This window comes from Electrophorus electricus, chromosome 13 (genome assembly GCF_041902795.1).
Source record: "Electrophorus electricus isolate QZ-2024a chromosome 13, ASM4190279v1, whole genome shotgun sequence".
Taxonomy (NCBI): domain Eukaryota; kingdom Metazoa; phylum Chordata; class Actinopteri; order Gymnotiformes; family Gymnotidae; genus Electrophorus; species Electrophorus electricus.
The window spans coordinates 23133225-23152154 of NC_137509.1; the positions used below are offsets into that span (position 1 = coordinate 23133225).

Here is an 18930-nt window from a genome sequence, read left to right on the forward strand (position 1 = left end):
TATCGGTTAGCACCTGGGAATAGCAGATGCTGTACGTTTTTTTTGCATCACTTTCATTTACTCTCCAACTCACATGCCTGAATGTGAAGTGCAGTGATTCATCAAAAAACTGTCTGTTAGTGCCTCCGTATACCAGATGTTGTAAGCTTTTATTGCATCATTTAATTTACATTCAAGATAACATTCTAGAATGTCAAGTGCAGGGATTAATAAAAAAAATTGTCAGAATGGTCTTTGATCATATTTGCTATGATTAGGCAATTTGAGTAAGTGTTTAAGGCTTACGGCCACACCAGTTTGAGAACGTCCAATCTCATCTGACCTTGGAAGCTAAGCAAGTTTGGGCCTGGATAGTACTGAGGTGGGACCCTACCTAGGAATACCAGGTGCTGTAAGCTTTTCTTGCATCACTTTAATTTACTTTCAAGCTGACATGCTCAAATGTGAAGTGCAGTGATTAATATAAAAAACTATCTGTTAGCACCTGGGAATAGCAGATGCTGTAAGTTTTTTTTGCATCACTTTCATTTACTCTCCAACTCACATGCCTGAATGTGAAGTGCAGTGATTCATCAAAAACTATCTGTTAGCACCTTGGACTACGAGATGCTGTAAGCTTCTCTTGAATCACTTTAATTTACTGTCAAGATGACATGCTAGGATGTGAAATGCAGTGATTAATTAAAAAAACTATCTGTTAGCACCTGGGAATAGCAGATGCTGTAAGTTTTTGTTGCATCACTTTACTTTAATCTGCAACTGACAAGCTTGTATGTGAAGTGTACAGATTAAATAGAAATATTTTAGTACCAGGGAATAGCAGGTGCTGTAAGATTGTATTGCATCCCTTTAATTTATGTTCAAGCTATCATGTTCAAATTTGAAGTGCAGTGAATAATTAACTCAAACTATCGGTTAGCACCTGGGAATAGCAGATGCTGTACGTTTTTTTTGCATCACTTTCATTTACTCTCCAACTCACATGCCTGAATGTGAAGTGCAGTGATTCATCATAAAACTGTCTGTTTGTGCCTCCGTACACCAGATGTTGTAAGCTTTTATTGCATCATTTAATTTACATTCAAGATACCATTCTAGAATGTCAAGTGCAGGGATTAATAAAAAAAATTGTCAGATTGGTCTTTGATCATATTTGCTATGATTAGGAAATTTGAGTAAGTGTTTAAGGCTTATGGCCACACCAGCTTGAAAACGCCCAATCTCATCTGACCTTGGAAGCTAAGCAAGTTTGGGCCTGAATAGTACTGAAGTGGGACCCTACCTAGGAATACCAGGTGCTGTAAGCTTTTATTGCATCACTTTAATTTACTTTCAAGCTGACATGCTCAAATGTGAAGTGCAGTGATTAATAAAAAAAACTATCTGTTAGCACCTGGGAATAGCAGATGCTGTAAGTTTTTTTTGCATCACTTTCATTTACTCTCCAACTCACATGCCTGAATGTGAAGTGCAGTGATTCATCAAAAACTATCTATTAGCACCTTGGACTACGAGATGCTGTAAGCTTCTCTTGAATCACTTTAATTTACTGTCAAGATGACATGCTAGGATGTGAAATGCAGTGATTAATTAAAAAAACTATCTATTAGCACCTGGGAATAGCAGATGCTGTAAGTTTTTGTTGCATCACTTTACTTTAATCTGCAACTGACAAGCTTGTATGTGAAGTGTACAGATCAAATAGAAATATTTTAGTACCAGGGAATAGCAGGTGCTGTAAGATTGTATTGCATCCCTTTAATTTATGTTCAAGCTATCATGTTCAAATTTGAAGTGCAGTGAATAATTAACTCAAACTATCGGTTAGCACCTGGGAATAGCAGATGCTGTACGTTTTTTTTCCATCACTTTCATTTACTCTCCAACTCACATGCCTGAATGTGAAGTGCAGTGATTCATCAAAAAACTGTCTGTTAGTGCCTCCGTATACCAGATGTTGTAAGCTTTTATTGCATCATTTAATTTACATTCAAGATAACATTCTAGAATGTCAAGTGCAGGGATTAATAAAAAAAATTGTCAGATTGGTCTTTGATCATATTTGCTATGATTAGGCAATTTGAGTAAGTGTTTAAGGCTTGCGGCCACACCAGCTTGAGAACGCCCAGTCTCATCTGACCTTGGAAGCTAAGCAAGTTTGGGCCTGGATAGTACTGAGGTGGGACCCTACCTAGGAATACCAGGTGCTGTAAGCTTTTCTTGCATCACTTTAATTTACTTTCAAGCTGACATGCTCAAATGTGAAGTGCAGTGATTAATATAAAAAACTATCTGTTAGCACCTGGGAATAGCAGATGCTGTAAGTTTTTTTTGCATCACTTTCATTTACTCTCCAACTCACATGCCTGAATGTGAAGTGCAGTGATTCATCAAAAACTATCTGTTAGCAGCTTGGAATACGAGATGCTGTAAGGTTCTCTTGCATCACTTTAATTTACTTTTAAGATGACATGCTAGGATGTGAAGTGCAGTGATTAATTAAAAAAAACTGTCTGTTAGCACCTGGGAATAGCAGATGCTGTAAGTTTTTGTTGCATCACTTTACTTTAATCTGCAACTGACAAGCTTGTATGTGAAGTGTACAGATCAAATAGAAATATTTTAGTACCAGGGAATAGCAGGTGCTGTAAGATTGTATTGCATCCCTTTAATTTATGTTCAAGCTATCATGTTCAAATTTGAAGTGCAGTGAATAATTAACTCAAACTATCGGTTAGCACCTGGGAATAGCAGATGCTGTACGTTTTTTTTCCATCACTTTCATTTACTCTCCAACTCACATGCCTGAATGTGAAGTGCAGTGATTCATCAAAAAACTGTCTGTTAGTGCCTCCGTATACCAGATGTTGTAAGCTTTTATTGCATCATTTAATTTACATTCAAGATAACATTCTAGAATGTCAAGTGCAGGGATTAATAAAAAAAATTGTCAGATTGGTCTTTGATCATATTTGCTATGATTAGGCAATTTGAGTAAGTGTTTAAGGCTTGCGGCCACACCAGCTTGAGAACGCCCAGTCTCATCTGACCTTGGAAGCTAAGCAAGTTTGGGCCTGGATAGTACTGAGGTGGGACCCTACCTAGGAATACCAGGTGCTGTAAGCTTTTCTTGCATCACTTTAATTTACTTTCAAGCTGACATGCTCAAATGTGAAGTGCAGTGATTAATATAAAAAACTATCTGTTAGCACCTGGGAATAGCAGATGCTGTAAGTTTTTTTTGCATCACTTTCATTTACTCTCCAACTCACATGCCTGAATGTGAAGTGCAGTGATTCATCAAAAACTATCTGTTAGCACCTTGGACTACGAGATGCTGTAAGCTTCTCTTGAATCACTTTAATTTACTGTCAAGATGACATGCTAGGATGTGAAATGCAGTGATTAATTAAAAAAACTATCTGTTAGCACCTGGGAATAGCAGATGCTGTAAGTTTTTGTTGCATCACTTTACTTTAATCTGCAACTGACAAGCTTGTATGTGAAGTGTACAGATTAAATAGAAATATTTTAGTACCAGGGAATAGCAGGTGCTGTAAGATTGTATTGCATCCCTTTAATTTATGTTCAAGCTATCATGTTCAAATTTGAAGTGCAGTGAATAATTAACTCAAACTATCTGCTAGCACCTGGGAATAGCAGATGCTGTAAGTTTTTATTGCATCACTTTAATTTACTCTCCAACTGACATGCTTGAATGTGAAGTGCAGTGATTCATCAAAAAACTGTCTGTTAGTGCCTCCGTATACCAGATGTTGTAAGCTTTTATTGCATCATTTAATTTACTTTCAAGATAACATTCTAGAATGTCAAGTGCAGGGATTAATAAAAAAACTTGTCAGATTGGTCTTTGATCATATTTGCTATGATTAGGCAATTTGAGTAAGTGTTTAAGGCTTACGGCCACACCAGCTTGAGAACCCCCAATCTCATCTGACCTTGGAAGCTGAACAACTTTGGGCCTGGATAGTACTGAGGTGGGACCCTACCTAGGAATACCAGGTGCTGTAAGCTTTTCTTGCATCACTTTAATTTACTTTCAAGCTGACATGCTCAAATGTGAAGTGCAGTGATTAATAAAAAAACTATCTGTTAGCACCTGGGAATAGCAGATGCTGTAAGTTTTTTTTGCATCACTTTCATTTACTCTCCAACTCACATGCCTGAATGTGAAGTGCAGTGATTCATCAAAAAACTATCTGTTAGCACCTTGGACTGCGAGATGCTGTAAGCTTCTCTTGCATCACTTTAATTTACTTTCAAGCTGACATGCTCAAATGTGAAGTGCAGTGATTAATAAAAAAAAACTATCTGTTAGCACCTGGGAATAGCAGATGCTGTAAGTTTTTGTTGCATCACTTTAATTTAATCTGCAACTGACATGCTTGTATGTGAAGTGTACAGATTAAATAGAAATCTTTTAGTACCAGGGAATAGCAGGTGCTGTAAGATTTTATTGCATCCCTTTAATTTATTTTCAAGCTATCATGTTCAAATTTGAAGTGCAGTGAATAATTAAATCAAACTATCTGTTAGCACCTGGGAATAGCAGATGCTGTAAGTTTTTATTGCATCACTTTAATTTACTCTCCAACTGACATGCTTGAATGTGAAGTGCAGTGATTAATAAAAAAACTGTCTTTTAGTGCCTCCGTATACCAGATGTTGTAAGCTTTTATTGCATCATTTAATTTACTTTCAAGATAACATTCTAGAATGTCAAGTGCAGGGATTAATAAAAAAAATTGTCAGATTGGTCTTTGATCATATTTGCTATGATTAGGCAATTTGAGTAAGTGTTTAAGGCTTACGGCCACACCAGCTTGAGAACCCCCAATCTTATCTGACCTTGGAAGCTGAACAACTTTGGGCCTGGATAGTACTGAGGTGGGACCCTACCTAGGAATACCAGGTGCTGTAAGCTTTTCTTGCATCACTTTAATTTACTTTCAAGCTGACATGCTCAAATGTGAAGTGCAGTGATTAATAAAAAAAAACTATCTGTTAGCACATGGGAATAGCAGATGCTGTAAGTTTTTTTTGCATCACTTTCATTTACTCTCCAACTCACATGCCTGAATGTGAAGTGCAGTGATTCATCAAAAAACTATCTGTTAGCACCTTGGACTACGAGATGCTGTAAGCTTCTCTTGCATCACTTTAATTTACTTTTAAGATGACATGCTAGGATGTGAAGTGCAGTGATTAATTAAAAAAAACTATCTGTTAGCACCTGGGAATAGCAGATGCTGTAAGTTTTTTTTGCATCACTTTCATTTACTCTCCAACTCACATGCCTGAATGTGAAGTGCAGTGATTCATCAAAAAACTATCTGTTAGCAGCTTGGACTACGAGATGCTGTAAGCTTCTCTTGCATCACTTTAATTTACTTTTAAGATGACATGCTAGGATGTGAAGTGTAGTGATTAATTAAAAAAAACTATCTGTTAGCACCTGGGAATAGCAGATGCTGTAAATTTTTGTTGCATCACTTTAATTTAATCTGCAACTGACATGCTTGTATGTGAAGTGTACAGATTAAATAGAAATCTTTTAGTACCAGGGAATAGCAGGTGCTGTAAGATTTTATTGCATCCCTTTATTTTTTCAAGCTATCAAGTTCAAATTTGAAGTGCAGTGAATAATTAAATCAAACTATCTGTTAGCACCTGGGAATAGCAGATGCTGTAAGTTTTTATTGCATTACTTTAATTTACTCTCCAACTGACATGCTTGAATGTGAAGTGCAGTGATTAATAAAAAAACTGTCTGTTAGTGCCTCCGTATACCAGATGTTGTAAGCTTTTATTGCATCATTTAATTTACTTTCAAGATAACATTCTAGAATGTCAAGTGCAGGGATTAATAAAAAAAATTGTCAGATTGGTCTTTGATCATATTTGCTATGATTAGGCAATTAGAGTAAGTGTTTAAGGCTTACGGCCACACCAGCTTGAGAACGACCAGTCTCATCTGACCTTGGAAGCGAAACAGGTTTGGGCCTGGATAGTACTGAGGTGGGACCCTATCTAGGAATACCAGGTGCTGTAAGCTTTTCTTGCATCACTTTAATTTACTTTCAAGCTGACATGCTCAAATGTGAAGTGCAGTGATTAATAAAAAAAACTATCTGTTAGCACCTGGGAATAGCAGATGCTGTAAGTTTTTTTTGCATCACTTTCATTTACTCTCCAACTCACATGCCTGAATGTGAAGTGCAGTGATTCATCAAAAAACTATCTGTTAGCACCTTGGACTGCGAGATGCTGTAAGCTTCTCTTGCATCACTTTAATTTACTTTCAAGCTGACATGCTCAAATGTGAAGTGCAGTGATTAATTAAAAAAAACTGTCTGTTAGCACCTGGGAATAGCAGATGCTGTAAGTTTTTGTTGCATCACTTTACTTTAATCTGCAACTGACAAGCTTGTATGTGAAGTGTACAGATTAAATAGAAATATTTTAGTACCAGGGAATAGCAGGTGCTGTAAAATTTTATTGCATCCCTTTAATTTATTTTCAAGCTATCATGTTCATTATTGAAGTGCAGTGAATAATTAAATCAAACTATCTGCTAGCACCTGGGAATAGCAGATGCTGTAAGTTTTTATTGCATCACTTTAATTTACTCTCCAACTGACATGCTTGAATGTGAAGTGCAGTGATTCATCAAAAAACTGTCTGTTAGTGCCTCCGTATACCAGATGTTGTAAGCTTTTATTGCATCATTTAATTTACTTTCAAGATAACATTCTAGAATGTCAAGTGCAGGGATTAATAAAAAAACTTGTCAGATTGGTCTTTGATCATATTTGCTATGATTAGGCAATTTGAGTAAGTGTTTAAGGCTTACGGCCACACCAGCTTGAGAACCCCCAATCTCATCTGACCTTGGAAGCTGAACAACTTTGGGCCTGGATAGTACTGAGGTGGGACCCTACCTAGGAATACCAGGTGCTGTAAGCTTTTCTTGCATCACTTTAATTTACTTTCAAGCTGACATGCTCAAATGTGAAGTGCAGTGATTAATAAAAAAAACTATCTGTTAGCACCTGGGAATAGCAGATGCTGTAAGTTTTTTTTGCATCACTTTCATTTACTCTCCAACTCACATGCCTGAATGTGAAGTGCAGTGATTCATCAAAAAACTATCTGTTAGCACCTTGGACTGCGAGATGCTGTAAGCTTCTCTTGCATCACTTTAATTTACTTTCAAGCTGACATGCTCAAATGTGAAGTGCAGTGATTAATAAAAAAAAACTATCTGTTAGCACCTGGGAATAGCAGATGCTGTAAGTTTTTGTTGCATCACTTTAATTTAATCTGCAACTGACATGCTTGTATGTGAAGTGTACAGATTAAATAGAAATCTTTTAGTACCAGGGAATAGCAGGTGCTGTAAGATTTTATTGCATCCCTTTAATTTATTTTCAAGCTATCATGTTCAAATTTGAAGTGCAGTGAATAATTAAATCAAACTATCTGTTAGCACCTGGGAATAGCAGATGCTGTAAGTTTTTATTGCATTACTTTCATTTACTCTCCAACTGACATGCTTGAATGTGAAGTGCAGTGATTAATAAAAAAACTGTCTGTTAGTGCCTCCGTATACCAGATGTTGTAAGCTTTTATTGCATCATTTAATTTACTTTCAAGATAACATTCTAGAATGTCAAGTGCAGGGATTAATAAAAAAACTTGTCAGATTGGTCTTTGATCATATTTGCTATGATTAGGCAATTTGAGTAAGTGTTTAAGGCTTACGGCCACACCAGCTTGAGAACCCCCAATCTCATCTGACCTTGGAAGCTGAACAACTTTGGGCCTGGATAGTACTGAGGTGGGACCCTACCTAGGAATACCAGGTGCTGTAAGCTTTTCTTGCATCACTTTAATTTACTTTCAAGCTGACATGCTCAAATGTGAAGTGCAGTGATTAATAAAAAAACTATCTGTTAGCACCTGGGAATAGCAGATGCTGTAAGTTTTTTTTGCATCACTTTCATTTACTCTCCAACTCACATGCCTGAATGTGAAGTGCAGTGATTCATCAAAAAACTATCTGTTAGCACCTTGGACTACGAGATGCTGTAAGCTTCTCTTGCATCACTTTAATTTACTTTTAAGATGACATGCTAGGATGTGAAGTGCAGTGATTAATTAAAAAAAACTATCTGTTAGCACCTGGGAATAGCAGATGCTGTAAGTTTTTGTTGCATCACTTTAATTTAATCTGCAACTGACATGCTTGTATGTGAAGTGTACAGATTAAATAGAAATCTTTTAGTACCAGGGAATAGCAGGTGCTGTAAGATTTTATTGCATCCCTTTAATTTATTTTCAAGCTATCATGTTCATTATTGAAGTGCAGTGAATAATTAAATCAAACTATCTGCTAGCACCTGGGAATAGCAGATGCTGTAAGTTTTTATTGCATCACTTTAATTTACTCTCCAACTGACATGCTTGAATGTGAAGTGCAGTGATTAATAAAAAAACTGTCTGTTAGTGCCTCCGTATACCAGATGTTGTAAGCTTTTATTGCATCATTTAATTTACTTTCAAGATAACATTCTAGAATGTCAAGTGCAGGGATTAATAAAAAAAATTGTCAGATTGGTCTTTGATCATATTTGCTATGATTAGGCAATTAGAGTAAGTGTTTAAGGCTTACGGCCACACCAGCTTGAGAACGACCAGTCTCATCTGACCTTGGAAGCGAAACAGGTTTGGGCCTGGATAGTACTGAGGTGGGACCCTATCTAGGAATACCAGGTGCTGTAAGCTTTTCTTGCATCACTTTAATTTACTTTCAAGCTGACATGCTCAAATGTGAAGTGCAGTGATTAATAAAAAAAACTATCTGTTAGCACCTGGGAATAGCAGATGCTGTAAGTTTTTTTTGCATCACTTTCATTTACTCTCCAACTCACATGCCTGAATGTGAAGTGCAGTGATTCATCAAAAAACTATCTGTTAGCACCTTGGACTGCGAGATGCTGTAAGCTTCTCTTGCATCACTTTAATTTACTTTCAAGCTGACATGCTCAAATGTGAAGTGCAGTGATTAATAAAAAAAAACTATCTGTTAGCACCTGGGAATAGCAGATGCTGTAAGTTTTTGTTGCATCACTTTAATTTAATCTGCAACTGACATGCTTGTATGTGAAGTGTACAGATTAAATAGAAATCTTTTAGTACCAGGGAATAGCAGGTGCTGTAAGATTTTATTGCATCCCTTTAATTTATTTTCAAGCTATCATGTTCAAATTTGAAGTGCAGTGAATAATTAAATCAAACTATCTGTTAGCACCTGGGAATAGCAGATGCTGTAAGTTTTTATTGCATTACTTTAATTTACTCTCCAACTGACATGCTTGAATGTGAAGTGCAGTGATTAATAAAAAAACTGTATGTTAGTGCCTCCGTATACCAGATGTTGTAAGCTTTTATTGCATCATTTAATTTACTTTCAAGATAACATTCTAGAATGTCAAGTGCAGGGATTAATAAAAAAACTTGTCAGATTGGTCTTTGATCATATTTGCTATGATTAGGCAATTTGAGTAAGTGTTTAAGGCTTACGGCCACACCAGCTTGAGAACCCCCAATCTCATCTGACCTTGGAAGCTGAACAACTTTGGGCCTGGATAGTACTGAGGTGGGACCCTACCTAGGAATACCAGGTGCTGTAAGCTTTTCTTGCATCACTTTAATTTCCTTTCAAGCTGACATGCTCAAATGTGAAGTGCAGTGATTAATAAAAAAACTATCTGTTAGCACCTGGGAATAGCAGATGCTGTAAGTTTTTTTTGCATCACTTTCATTTACTCTCCAACTCACATGCCTGAATGTGAAGTGCAGTGATTCATCAAAAAACTATCTGTTAGCACCTTGGACTACGAGATGCTGTAAGCTTCTCTTGCATCACTTTAATTTACTTTTAAGATGACATGCTAGGATGTGAAGTGCAGTGATTAATTAAAAAAAAACTATCTGTTAGCACCTGGGAATAGCAGATGCTGTAAGTTTTTTTTGCATCACTTTCATTTACTCTCCAACTCACATGCCTGAATGTGAAGTGCAGTGATTCATCAAAAAACTATCTGTTAGCAGCTTTGACTACGAGATGCTGTAAGCTTCTCTTGCATCACTTTAATTTACTTTTAAGATGACATGCTAGGATGTGAAGTGTAGTGATTAATTAAAAAAAACTATCTGTTAGCACCTGGGAATAGCAGATGCTGTAAGTTTTTGTTGCATCACTTTAATTTAATCTGCAACTGACATGCTTGTATGTGAAGTGTACAGATTAAATAGAAATCTTTTAGTACCAGGGAATAGCAGGTGCTGTAAGATTTTATTGCATCCCTTTATTTTATTTTCAAGCTATCAAGTTCAAATTTGAAGTGCAGTGAATAATTAAATCAAACTATCTGTTAGCACCTGGGAATAGCAGATGCTGTAAGTTTTTATTGCATTACTTTAATTTACTCTCCAACTGACATGCTTGAATGTGAAGTGCAGTGATTAATAAAAAAACTGTCTGTTAGTGCCTCCGTATACCAGATGTTGTAAGCTTTTATTGCATCATTTAATTTACTTTCAAGATAACATTCTAGAATGTCAAGTGCAGGGATTAATAAAAAAAATTGTCAGATTGGTCTTTGATCATATTTGCTATGATTAGGCAATTAGAGTAAGTGTTTAAGGCTTACGGCCACACCAGCTTGAGAACGACCAGTCTCATCTGACCTTGGAAGGAAACAAGTTTGGGCCTGGATAGTACTGAGGTGGGACCCTATCTAGGAATACCAGGTGCTGTAAGCTTTTCTTGCATCACTTTAATTTACTTTCAAGCTGACATGCTCAAATGTGAAGTGCAGTGATTAATAAAAAAAACTATCTGTTAGCACCTGGGAATAGCAGATGCTGTAAGTTTTTTTTGCATCACTTTCATTTACTCTCCAACTCACATGCCTGAATGTGAAGTGCAGTGATTCATCAAAAAACTATCTGTTAGCACCTTGGACTACGAGATGCTGTAAGCTTCTCTTGCATCACTTTAATTTACTTTCAAGATGACATGCTAGGATGTGAAGTGCAGTGATTAATTAAAAAAAAACTATCTGTTAGCACCTGGGAATAGCAAATGCTGTAAGTTTTTGTTGCATCACTTTAATTTAATCTGCAACTGACATGCTTGTATGTGAAGTGTACAGATTAAATAGAAATCTTTTAGTACCAGGGAATAGCAGGTGCTGTAAGATTTTATTGCATCACTTTAATTTATGTTCAAGCTATCATGTTCATTATTGAAGTGCAGTGAATAATTAAATCAAACTATCTGCTAGCACCTGGGAATAGCAGATGCTGTAAGTTTTTATTGCATCACTTTAATTTACTCTCCAACTGACATGCTTGAATGTGAAGTGCAGTGATTAATAAAAAAACTGTCTTTTAGTGCCTCCGTATACCAGATGTTGTAAGCTTTTATTGCATCATTTAATTTACTTTCAAGATAACATTCTAGAATGTCAAGTGCAGGGATTAATAAAAAAAATTGTCAGATTGGTCTTTGATCATATTTGCTATGATTAGGCAATTTGAGTAAGTGTTTAAGGCTTATGGCCACACCAGCTTGAGAACCCCCAATCTCATCTGACCTTGGAACCTGAACAACTTTGGGCCTGGATAGTACTGAGGTGGGACCCTACCTAGGAATACCAGGTGCTGTAAGCTTTTCTTGCATCACTTTAATTTACTTTCAAGCTGACATGCTCAAATGTGAAGTGCAGTGATTAATAAAAAAACTATCTGTTAGCACCTGGGAATAGCAGATGCTGTAAGTTTTTTTTGCATCACTTTCATTTACTCTCCAACTCACATGCCTGAATGTGAAGTGCAGTGATTCATCAAAAAACTATCTGTTAGCACCTTGGACTACGAGATGCTGTAAGCTTCTCTTGCATCACTTTAATTTACTTTTAAGATGACATGCTAGGATGTGAAGTGCAGTGATTAATTAAAAAAAACGATCTGTTAGCACCTGGGAATAGCAGATGCTGTAAGTTTTTGTTGCATCACTTTAATTTAATCTGCAACTGACATGCTTGTATGTGAAGTGTACAGATTAAATAGAAATCTTTTAGTACCAGGGAATAGCAGGTGCTGTGAGATTTTATTGCATCCCTTTAATTTATTTTCAAGCTATCATGTTCAAATTTGAAGTGCAGTGAATAATTAAATCAAACTATCTGTTAGCACCTGGGAATAGCAGATGCTGTAAGTTTTTATTGCATTACTTTAATTTACTCTCCAACTGACATGCTTGAATGTGAAGTGCAGTGATTAATAAAAAAACTGTCTGTTAGCACCTTGGACTACGAGATGCTGTAAGCTTCTCTTGCATCACTTTAATTTACTTTCAAGCTGACATGCTCAAATGTGAAGTGCAGTGATTAATAAAAAAAAACTATCTGTTAGCACATGGCAATAGCAGATGCTGTAAGTTTTTTTTGCATCACTTTCATTTACTCTCCAACTCACATGCCTGAATGTGAAGTGCAGTGATTCATCAAAAAACTATCTGTTAGCAGCTTGGACTACGAGATGCTGTAAGCTTCTCTTGCATCACTTTAATGTACTTTTAAGATGACATGCTAGGATGTGAAGTGCAGTGATTAATTAAAAAAGCTATCTGTTAGCACCTGGGAATAGCAGATGCTGTAAGTTTTTGTTGCATCACTTTAATTTAATCTGCAACTGACATGCTTGTATGTGAAGTGTACAGATTAAATAGAAATCTTTTAGTACCAGGGAATAGCAGGTGCTGTAAGATTTTATTGCATCCCTTTAATTTATGTTCAAGCTATCATGTTCAAATTTGAAGTGCAGTGAATAATTAAATCAAACTATCTGTTAGCACCTGGGAATAGCAGATGCTGTAAGTTTTTATTGCATCACTTTAATTTACTCTCCAACTGACATGCTTGTATGTGAAGTGTACAGATTAAATAGAAATCTTTTAGTACCAGGGAATAGCAGGTGCTGTAAGATTTTATTGCATACCTTTAATTTATGTTCAAGCTATCATGTTCATTATTGAAGTGCAGTGAATAATTAAATCAAAATATCTGCTAGCACCTGGGAATAGCAGATGCTGTAAGTTTTTATTGCATCACTTTAATTTACTCTCCAACTGACATGCTTGAATGTGAAGTGCAGTGATTAATAAAAAAACTGTCTGTTAGTGCCTCCGTATACCAGATGTTGTAAGCTTTTATTGCATCATTTAATTTACTTTCAAGATAACATTCTAGAATGTCAAGTGCAGGGATTAATAAAAAAAATAGTCAGATTGGTCTTTCATCATATTTGCTATGATTAGGCAATTTGACTAAGTGTTTAAGGCTTACGGCCACACCAGCTTGAGAACGCCCAATCTCATCTGACCTTGGAAGCTAAGCAAGCTTGGGCCTGGATTGTACTGAGGTGGGACCCTACCTAGGAATACCAGGTGCTGTAAGCTTTTCTTGCATCACTTTCATTTACTCTCCAACTCACATGCCTGAATGTGAAGTGCAGTGATTCATCAAAAAACTATCTGTTAGCACCTTGGACTACGAGATGCTGTAAGCTTCTCTTGCATCACTTTAATTTACTTTCAAGATGACATGCTAGGATGTGAAGTGCAGTGATTAATTTAAAAAAAACTATCTGTTAGCACCTGGGAATAGCAAATGCTGTAAGTTTTTGTTGCATCACTTTAATTTAATCTGCAACTGACATGCTTGTATGTGAAGTGTACAGATTAAATAGAAATCTTTTAGTACCAGGGAATAGCAGGTGCTGTAAGATTTTATTGCATCCCTTTAATTTATGTTCAAGCTATCATGTTCAAATTTGAAGTACAGTGAATAATTAAATCAAACTATCTGTTAGCACCTGGGAATAGCAGATGCTGTAAGTTTTTGTTGCATCACTTTAATTTAATCTGCAACTGACATGCTTGTATGTGAAGTGTACAGATTAAATAGAAATCTTTTAGTACCAGGGAATAGCAGGTGCTGTAAGATTTTATTGCATACCTTTAATTTATGTTCAAGCTATCATGTTCATTATTGAAGTGCAGTGAATAATTAAATCAAAATATCTGCTAGCACCTGGGAATAGCAGATGCTGTAAGTTTTTATTGCATCACTTTAATTTACTCTCCAACTGACATGCTTGAATGTGAAGTGCAGTGATTAATAAAAAAACTGTCTGTTAGTGCCTCCGTATACCAGATGTTGTAAGCTTTTATTGCATCATTTAATTTACTTTCAAGATAACATTCTAGAATGTCAAGTGCAGGGATTAATAAAAAAAATTGTCAGATTGGTCTTTGATCATATTTGCTATGATTAGGCAATTAGAGTAAGTGTTTAAGGCTTACGGCCACACCAGCTTGAGAACGACCAGTCTCATCTGACCTTGGAAGGAAACAAGTTTGGGCCTGGATAGTACTGAGGTGGGACCCTATCTAGGAATACCAGGTGCTGTAAGCTTTTCTTGCATCACTTTAATTTACTTTCAAGCTGACATGCTCAAATGTGAAGTGCAGTGATTAATAAAAAAAACTATCTGTTAGCACCTGGGAATAGCAGATGCTGTAAGTTTTTTTTGCATCACTTTCATTTACTCTCCAACTCACATGCCTGAATGTGAAGTGCAGTGATTCATCAAAAAACTATCTGTTAGCACCTTGGACTACGAGATGCTGTAAGCTTCTCTTGCATCACTTTAATTTACTTTCAAGATGACATGCTAGGATGTGAAGTGCAGTGATTAATTAAAAAAAAACTATCTGTTAGCACCTGGGAATAGCAAATGCTGTAAGTTTTTGTTGCATCACTTTAATTTAATCTGCAACTGACATGCTTGTATGTGAAGTGTACAGATTAAATAGAAATCTTTTAGTACCAGGGAATAGCAGGTGCTGTAAGATTTTATTGCATCACTTTAATTTATGTTCAAGCTATCATGTTCATTATTGAAGTGCAGTGAATAATTAAATCAAACTATCTGCTAGCACCTGGGAATAGCAGATGCTGTAAGTTTTTATTGCATCACTTTAATTTACTCTCCAACTGACATGCTTGAATGTGAAGTGCAGTGATTAATAAAAAAACTGTCTTTTAGTGCCTCCGTATACCAGATGTTGTAAGCTTTTATTGCATCATTTAATTTACTTTCAAGATAACATTCTAGAATGTCAAGTGCAGGGATTAATAAAAAAAATTGTCAGATTGGTCTTTGATCATATTTGCTATGATTAGGCAATTTGAGTAAGTGTTTAAGGCTTATGGCCACACCAGCTTGAGAACCCCCAATCTCATCTGACCTTGGAACCTGAACAACTTTGGGCCTGGATAGTACTGAGGTGGGACCCTACCTAGGAATACCAGGTGCTGTAAGCTTTTCTTGCATCACTTTAATTTACTTTCAAGCTGACATGCTCAAATGTGAAGTGCAGTGATTAATAAAAAAACTATCTGTTAGCACCTGGGAATAGCAGATGCTGTAAGTTTTTTTTGCATCACTTTCATTTACTCTCCAACTCACATGCCTGAATGTGAAGTGCAGTGATTCATCAAAAAACTATCTGTTAGCACCTTGGACTACGAGATGCTGTAAGCTTCTCTTGCATCACTTTAATTTACTTTTAAGATGACATGCTAGGATGTGAAGTGCAGTGATTAATTAAAAAAAACGATCTGTTAGCACCTGGGAATAGCAGATGCTGTAAGTTTTTGTTGCATCACTTTAATTTAATCTGCAACTGACATGCTTGTATGTGAAGTGTACAGATTAAATAGAAATCTTTTAGTACCAGGGAATAGCAGGTGCTGTGAGATTTTATTGCATCCCTTTAATTTATTTTCAAGCTATCATGTTCAAATTTGAAGTGCAGTGAATAATTAAATCAAACTATCTGTTAGCACCTGGGAATAGCAGATGCTGTAAGTTTTTATTGCATTACTTTAATTTACTCTCCAACTGACATGCTTGAATGTGAAGTGCAGTGATTAATAAAAAAACTGTCTGTTAGCACCTTGGACTACGAGATGCTGTAAGCTTCTCTTGCATCACTTTAATTTACTTTCAAGCTGACATGCTCAAATGTGAAGTGCAGTGATTAATAAAAAAAAACTATCTGTTAGCACATGGCAATAGCAGATGCTGTAAGTTTTTTTTGCATCACTTTCATTTACTCTCCAACTCACATGCCTGAATGTGAAGTGCAGTGATTCATCAAAAAACTATCTGTTAGCAGCTTGGACTACGAGATGCTGTAAGCTTCTCTTGCATCACTTTAATGTACTTTTAAGATGACATGCTAGGATGTGAAGTGCAGTGATTAATTAAAAAAGCTATCTGTTAGCACCTGGGAATAGCAGATGCTGTAAGTTTTTGTTGCATCACTTTAATTTAATCTGCAACTGACATGCTTGTATGTGAAGTGTACAGATTAAATAGAAATCTTTTAGTACCAGGGAATAGCAGGTGCTGTAAGATTTTATTGCATCCCTTTAATTTATGTTCAAGCTATCATGTTCAAATTTGAAGTGCAGTGAATAATTAAATCAAACTATCTGTTAGCACCTGGGAATAGCAGATGCTGTAAGTTTTTATTGCATCACTTTAATTTACTCTCCAACTGACATGCTTGTATGTGAAGTGTACAGATTAAATAGAAATCTTTTAGTACCAGGGAATAGCAGGTGCTGTAAGATTTTATTGCATACCTTTAATTTATGTTCAAGCTATCATGTTCATTATTGAAGTGCAGTGAATAATTAAATCAAAATATCTGCTAGCACCTGGGAATAGCAGATGCTGTAAGTTTTTATTGCATCACTTTAATTTACTCTCCAACTGACATGCTTGAATGTGAAGTGCAGTGATTAATAAAAAAACTGTCTGTTAGTGCCTCCGTATACCAGATGTTGTAAGCTTTTATTGCATCATTTAATTTACTTTCAAGATAACATTCTAGAATGTCAAGTGCAGGGATTAATAAAAAAAATAGTCAGATTGGTCTTTCATCATATTTGCTATGATTAGGCAATTTGACTAAGTGTTTAAGGCTTACGGCCACACCAGCTTGAGAACGCCCAATCTCATCTGACCTTGGAAGCTAAGCAAGCTTGGGCCTGGATTGTACTGAGGTGGGACCCTACCTAGGAATACCAGGTGCTGTAAGCTTTTCTTGCATCACTTTCATTTACTCTCCAACTCACATGCCTGAATGTGAAGTGCAGTGATTCATCAAAAAACTATCTGTTAGCACCTTGGACTACGAGATGCTGTAAGCTTCTCTTGCATCACTTTAATTTACTTTCAAGATGACATGCTAGGATGTGAAGTGCAGTGATTAATTTAAAAAAAACTATCTGTTAGCACCTGGGAATAGCAAATGCTGTAAGTTTTTGTTGCATCACTTTAATTTAATCTGCAACTGACATGCTTGTATGTGAAGTGTACAGATTAAATAGAAATCTTTTAGTACCAGGGAATAGCAGGTGCTGTAAGATTTTATTGCATCCCTTTAATTTATGTTCAAGCTATCATGTTCAAATTTGAAGTACAGTGAATAATTAAATCAAACTATCTGTTAGCACCTGGGAATAGCAGATGCTGTAAGTTTTTGTTGCATCACTTTAATTTAATCTGCAACTGACATGCTTGTATGTGAAGTGTACAGATTAAATAGAAATCTTTTAGTACCAGGGAATAGCAGGTGCTGTAAGATTTTATTGCATACCTTTAATTTATGTTCAAGCTATCATGTTCATTATTGAAGTGCAGTGAATAATTAAATCAAAATATCTGCTAGCACCTGGGAATAGCAGATGCTGTAAGTTTTTATTGCATCACTTTAATTTACTCTCCAACTGACATGCTTGAATGTGAAGTGCAGTGATTAATAAAAAAACTGTCTGTTAGTGCCTCCGTATACCAGATGTTGTAAGCTTTTATTGCATCATTTAATTTACTTTCAAGATAACATTCTAGAATGTCAAGTGCAGGGATTAATAAAAAAAATTGTCAGATTGGTCTTTGATCATATTTGCTATGATTAGGCAATTTGAGTAAGTGTTTAAGGCTTATGGCCACACCAGCTTGAGAACCCCCAATCTCATCTGACCTTGGAACCTGAACAACTTTGGGCCTGGATAGTACTGAGGTGGGACCCTACCTAGGAATACCAGGTGCTGTAAGCTTTTCTTGCATCACTTTAATTTACTTTCAAGCTGACATGCTCAAATGTGAAGTGCAGTGATTAATAAAAAAACTATCTGTTAGCACCTGGGAATAGCAGATGCTGTAAGTTTTTTTTGCATCACTTTCATTTACTCTCCAACTCACATGCCTGAATGTGAAGTGCAGTGATTCATCAAAAAACTATCTGTTAGCACCTTGGACTACGAGATGCTGTAAGCTTCTCTTGCATCACTTTAATTTACTTTTAAGATGACATGCTAGGATGTGAAGTGCAGTGATTAATTAAAAAAAACGATCTGTTAGCACCTGGGAATAGCAGATGCTGTAAGTTTTTGTTGCATCACTTTAATTTAATCTGCAACTGACATGCTTGTATGTGAAGTGTACAGATTAAATAGAAATCTTTTAGTACCAGGGAATAGCAGGTGCTGTGAGATTTTATTGCATCCCTTTAATTTATTTTCAAGCTATCATGTTCAAATTTGAAGTGCAGTGAATAATTAAATCAAACTATCTGTTAGCACCTGGGAATAGCAGATGCTGTAAGTTTTTATTGCATTACTTTAATTTACTATCCAACTGACATGCTTGAATGTGAAGTGCAGTGATTAATAAAAAAACTGTCTGTTAGCACCTTGG

General features: G+C 36.1%; 2 non-coding genes and 16 pseudogenes across 2 annotated transcripts; all 18 read left to right on the top strand.

The window, feature by feature from the left end:
• The first annotated feature begins 279 nt into the window (after positions 1–279).
• LOC145648996 (5S ribosomal RNA) lies at positions 280–398 on the top strand (annotated as a pseudogene).
• Positions 399–1188: 790 nt separating this feature from the next.
• Positions 1189–1307, top strand: LOC145647277 (5S ribosomal RNA; annotated as a pseudogene).
• Positions 1308–2097: 790 nt separating this feature from the next.
• On the top strand, positions 2098–2216 carry LOC145648801 (5S ribosomal RNA; annotated as a pseudogene).
• Positions 2217–3007: 791 nt separating this feature from the next.
• On the top strand, positions 3008–3126 carry LOC145648802 (5S ribosomal RNA; annotated as a pseudogene).
• A 790-nt stretch (positions 3127–3916) lies between these two features.
• On the top strand, positions 3917–4035 carry LOC145643876 (5S ribosomal RNA; annotated as a pseudogene).
• A 791-nt stretch (positions 4036–4826) lies between these two features.
• LOC145644850 (5S ribosomal RNA) lies at positions 4827–4945 on the top strand (annotated as a pseudogene).
• Positions 4946–5957: 1012 nt separating this feature from the next.
• On the top strand, positions 5958–6076 carry LOC145644105 (5S ribosomal RNA; annotated as a pseudogene).
• A 792-nt stretch (positions 6077–6868) lies between these two features.
• Positions 6869–6987, top strand: LOC145643877 (5S ribosomal RNA; annotated as a pseudogene).
• Positions 6988–7779: 792 nt separating this feature from the next.
• Positions 7780–7898, top strand: LOC145643878 (5S ribosomal RNA; annotated as a pseudogene).
• A 791-nt stretch (positions 7899–8689) lies between these two features.
• LOC145644106 (5S ribosomal RNA) lies at positions 8690–8808 on the top strand (annotated as a pseudogene).
• Positions 8809–9600: 792 nt separating this feature from the next.
• LOC145643879 (5S ribosomal RNA) lies at positions 9601–9719 on the top strand (annotated as a pseudogene).
• A 1014-nt stretch (positions 9720–10733) lies between these two features.
• Positions 10734–10851, top strand: LOC145645449 (5S ribosomal RNA; annotated as a pseudogene).
• Positions 10852–11644: 793 nt separating this feature from the next.
• LOC145645494 (5S ribosomal RNA) lies at positions 11645–11763 on the top strand (annotated as a pseudogene).
• Positions 11764–13433: 1670 nt separating this feature from the next.
• Positions 13434–13552, top strand: LOC145647115 (5S ribosomal RNA). The gene has a single exon (XR_014116278.1). It is a non-coding gene; the product is annotated as a 5S ribosomal RNA (ribosomal RNA).
• A 900-nt stretch (positions 13553–14452) lies between these two features.
• On the top strand, positions 14453–14570 carry LOC145645450 (5S ribosomal RNA; annotated as a pseudogene).
• Positions 14571–15363: 793 nt separating this feature from the next.
• Positions 15364–15482, top strand: LOC145645496 (5S ribosomal RNA; annotated as a pseudogene).
• A 1670-nt stretch (positions 15483–17152) lies between these two features.
• LOC145647127 (5S ribosomal RNA) lies at positions 17153–17271 on the top strand. The gene has a single exon (XR_014116280.1). It is a non-coding gene; the product is annotated as a 5S ribosomal RNA (ribosomal RNA).
• A 900-nt stretch (positions 17272–18171) lies between these two features.
• On the top strand, positions 18172–18290 carry LOC145645497 (5S ribosomal RNA; annotated as a pseudogene).
• The last annotated feature ends 640 nt before the right edge of the window (positions 18291–18930 follow it).